A 4,531-nucleotide genomic window follows, 5' to 3' on the forward strand; every position below is an offset into this window, starting at 1 on the left:
GACTTGTGTGGGTGGAGAAAACAGCAGCGAGAGAAAGTACTGTGGGAGGTTCCCCAGTCTTTGCTGATTATGTTTCTGATTTGGAATCAGCTAAGAGTAAATCACCTAGTGGTGGGCTGGAACAGAACTCAGTTCTTTAGGTTGAACACTGGGTATTCTCCCAGCTCAACTGTTCAATCAAAAAAAACAAACCAACAAAAAACAGTTTTTAAATGTCCTCAGCTATCAAAGGGAAAAGATGAGTAGTAGGAATATGGAAAACTAAACCCTGGGCAGCCTGGCCAAGGACTTGGATTGTGAGCCAGTTTCTGAGGTTTAGTAATTGGGGAGCGCAGTCTCTGAGACACGTATTCAGTATTAACTAATCATGTTCCTACTAGTGGAATTCTTCCGCAGAGGGTCTGCAGCTTATTCTACTTTCATGTTTATTTTTAATGAAACTTTCAAGGTCAAAATATTCCACTCAGGGTTGTCTTAATATTTTGAATAATAACATTTTGAGTGTGTAGCATGTATCAAACACTGTTCTAATAACTTTACACTATTGTCTCATTCAGTTGTAACAAAAATCGTGTGAGATATGTATTCTTTTAGGAGGAAACTGGTGCACAGAGAGATTAAGTAGCTTGCCCAGGATCACATATTACTAAATGATGAAGCTGTAATGTGAACAGTCTGATGCCAGATTCTGTGCTTGCAGTCACTATACTTATGGCTACCTCAATAGTGGTGAGTGTATTGTGTAAAATTATTGGAATAAAAATTAAGCAAGTTGGATTCTGATCTCTGCACTGCGTATAACAAGGTCTGAATATGTGTAGAATTGAACTGTTCAACCTTTTCTTTCAGGAGACATTGGCCCAAAGTACTCTTTATTAATTGTTTTATTCAGTTAAACATTTATTGAGCACCTCCAATTAACAGGACACCATAGGCCGGGCGCGGTGGCTCACGCCTGTAATCCCAGCACTTTGGAAGGCTGAGGCGGGTGGATCACCTGAGGTCGCGAGTTTGAGACCAGCCTGACCAACATGGTGAAACCCTGTCTCTACTAAAAATACAAAATTAGCCAGGCGTGGTGGCGCATGCCTGTAATCCCAGCTACTTGGGAGGCTGAGACAGGAGAATCGCTTGAACCTGGGAGGTGAATGTTGCAGTGAGCCAAGGGCACTCCAGCCTGGGCAACAAAAGTGAAACTCCATGTCAAAAAGAAACAAAAACCAAAAAAACAGGACACTATGCTGTGTGTTAGGAATTAAAGGCCAGTGAGACTCAATACCACTCCTTTAATGGCTCACAGTCTGGTATGGAGACGGCAGGGGTTTTAAGTGGTGTGGTAGAGGTAGAAGTTGTATAAGGTAATCTGGGGGCATAGAGGTGAAGCACTTTGTAAGAACTTTGAGAAAGAGTCAGAAAAGACTCTGTAGGAGATGAGACATAAGGTGAGACTCGAAGGAATAGAAGTAAGCAGTTGGCTGAAGATGAGCCTGAAATGGAAGATGGAAAATAAGTACAGAGACGTTTGAATGTGATTTCAATTAGTGGAATTTATCTTATATGAAATGGGAAGCAATTCTTGGAATTTCAAGCTGTGGAAATAGGGCAATTATCCCCACATTTAAAATCTTTAGAAAGATTATTTTTAGTTTTAAGTATGAGGATAAAGAGTAAGAAGGAGCAGCCAGGAAATTATGAGGAAAACAAAAGTGGACTACGACAACCAAGGGAGGAGAGTTTCAGTTAAGAGGTTTTTGACCAGGCACTGTGGCACATGCCTGTAGCCCCAGCTCCTTGGTAGGCATAGGTGGGGGGATCACTTGAGCCCAGGAGTTCCAGACTAAGCTTGGGCAACATACTTCTTGTGGTTCTGAAGAGGATCTGGCTTTGAGGATAGAGATGAAGGGTATGGAAAGACTATTGTGACTAGGGTTGAGCAAGTGGGAAATTGTGAACTGCAGCCCCTGGAAAGGTGCATTTCAGTATCTTGTTTCCTAGAAGCCAGTAGGTCTGAAACTTCTTTCTGAGATTATCCACTGGAAAGTAGATTGGTCCTATGGAGAGTGTATGTATCTAGGGTTGCCAAATTTAGAAAGAAAAAAGTACAGGAAACCCAGTTACATTTGAATTTTAGATAAACAATAGATTTTTAAAAAGTTTTTAGGGAATATATTTTTCCCATGGGACATACACTAAAAAAATGATTCATTGTTTATCCGACATTTAAATGTAACTGGGCATCCTGTATTGCATCTGACAATCATATAAGTAGCCTTTGTATGGAAACATATTCTGTGGAAGCAGTTCGTTTATAAGGGGCAGCATTTGTGATAAGATGAGGCAGGGAATTGCAGTTTCCTAGGATTTCTCCTTCTGAGAGAATAAAGAGACATCACCTAAGAGGGTTAGATCATGTGAGTGACTGAACTAATGTGATAAGATCTGATTATGGGAGAGAAAGATTGAGTTATATCTTTAGTTCAGTCAAATATTTGGTAAGAATAAGGATGTGGCGATTTGGGAAATAAGAAATATAAGTTTGGACTAATGTCAAGTAGAAGGATAAGAGATTGGAGATCAGGGAAAAGGAGCAGGATCAGGGGACAACATAGGTTTAGTGTATGAATCATATTGAGGTGGAAAGGTAAATTTGAGTAGAAAGTGACGTCAAATAGGTTACTTATATGATCAATTAATGTTGGTTGGATGAACATGATTAGGCAAGCAAGTCAGAGGCATGCAGGGTATGAGTTGGGGTTGGATAAAGTATGGATAGTTGATGAGTTGTAGAGGAAAGTGATCAATGGATTTGAGACTGAGGAGACAGTTTTTTTTGGAAGGTGTAGATACATTGGAATTCCATTTGAAAACCCTTTAAATTCTTCTTAGACACCATGCAGTCTTTTTATTTTTCTAAATCATTTTCCAAAGTGATTTACACACTAAAAAGGAATACCTTAGACCATGCAATAAAGGACAGACAGATGATCTAAAGAACAGGACATAATCAAGATTTCAGTGGAAATTCCCAAGGTACTTAAGGAAACAACTGGGGTCAGAGGAAGGCTAAAGAATACTATGGCAGGTTTTGGCTATGTTAGAATTTTTCCTGCCGAAATCTAAGCTGAAAGTTTCCACGAAGGAACTCTGAAAAAGAGAAAGTCCTCTTCTGTGTCTCTACGGCAGGCATATTTGCGATTTTGGGGATCCTGATGCATGCACTGTTGATGGAGATTTACAGGAGTCAGACCCAAAATCAACGTTAGTGGCCTCAATTTGTCTTCATCTGCTGCAGCTTGTTACTGAGAGTTCTGGTGATTGTTCCGTACCTGTTACTCCAACTAGATTTTAACTTAGTACAGAAAAGGTCTTTCATCCATGTCATCTCTTCTTTTATTCTTTTTTTTTTTTTCTTTTTGAGACGGAGTCTCGCTCTGTCGCTCAGGCTGGAGTGCAGTAGCACGATTTCGGCTCACTGCAACCTCCACCTCCCTCGTTCAAGCAGTTCTCCTGCCTCAGCCTCCTAAGCAGCTGGGATTACAGGCATGCGCCACCAAGCCCAGCTAATTTTTATATTTTAGTTGAGTTGGGGTTTCATCATGTTGGCCAGGCTGTTCTGGAACTCTTGACCTCAAGAGATCCATCTGCCTTGACCTCCCAAAGTGCTGGGATTACAGGCATGAGCCACTGTGCCTGGCTTTTTTTTTTTGAGATGGACTCTTGCTGTGTCGCCCAGGCTGGGGTGCAGTGGCACAACCTCAGCTCACTGCAACCTCCACCTCCCGAGTTTGAGCGGTTCTCCTGCCTCAGCCTCCCGAGTAGCTGGGACCACAGGCATGTGCCATCACACCTGGCTAATTTTTGTATTTTTAGTAGTGACAGGGTTTCACCACGTTGACCAGGCTGGTCTCGAACACCCGACCTCAGGTGATCTGCCCGCCTCGGCCTCTCAAAGTGCTGGGATTACAGGCGTGAGCCACTGCATCCAGCCCATCTCTTCTTAATTTACCTTTTCTCTCATACATTGAATCTATCTGGCTATTCACCATTATTCCTTTTCCTGAATGATGCATGGCTGCCTTTCTGTGTTTTCCGTCCAGCTCTCCAGCTTATCTGTTTTACAGTGCTCTACTTTGTCTTTCCATCTTGACTGTTACAAGTTCATAAGACAATACCTCCCTCCCTGAGCTGAGGTAAGAATGAAATGTAGTAATTAATGCAAAGGTATCATCATAGTGACTTGGCATGTAATAGATACCCATTAAAATGTTAGTTCTAGGCCTGGCATGGTGGTTCACACCTGTAATCCCAGCACTTTGGGAAGCCAAGGTGGTGGATTGCTTGAGCTCAGGAGTTCGATATCATCTCAAGACCAGCCTAGGTAATGTGGTGAAACCCCATCTTCACCTAAAATACAAAAATTAGTCGAATGTAGTGGTGCACACTTGTGGTCCCACCAACTCAGGAGGTTGAGATGGGAGGATCCCTGGAGTCCTCTGGGGAGTTGAGGCTGCAGTGAGCTGAGATTGTGCCA

This window comes from Pan paniscus, chromosome 5 (assembly GCF_029289425.2).
Source record: "Pan paniscus chromosome 5, NHGRI_mPanPan1-v2.0_pri, whole genome shotgun sequence".
Taxonomy (NCBI): Eukaryota; Metazoa; Chordata; class Mammalia; order Primates; family Hominidae; genus Pan; species Pan paniscus.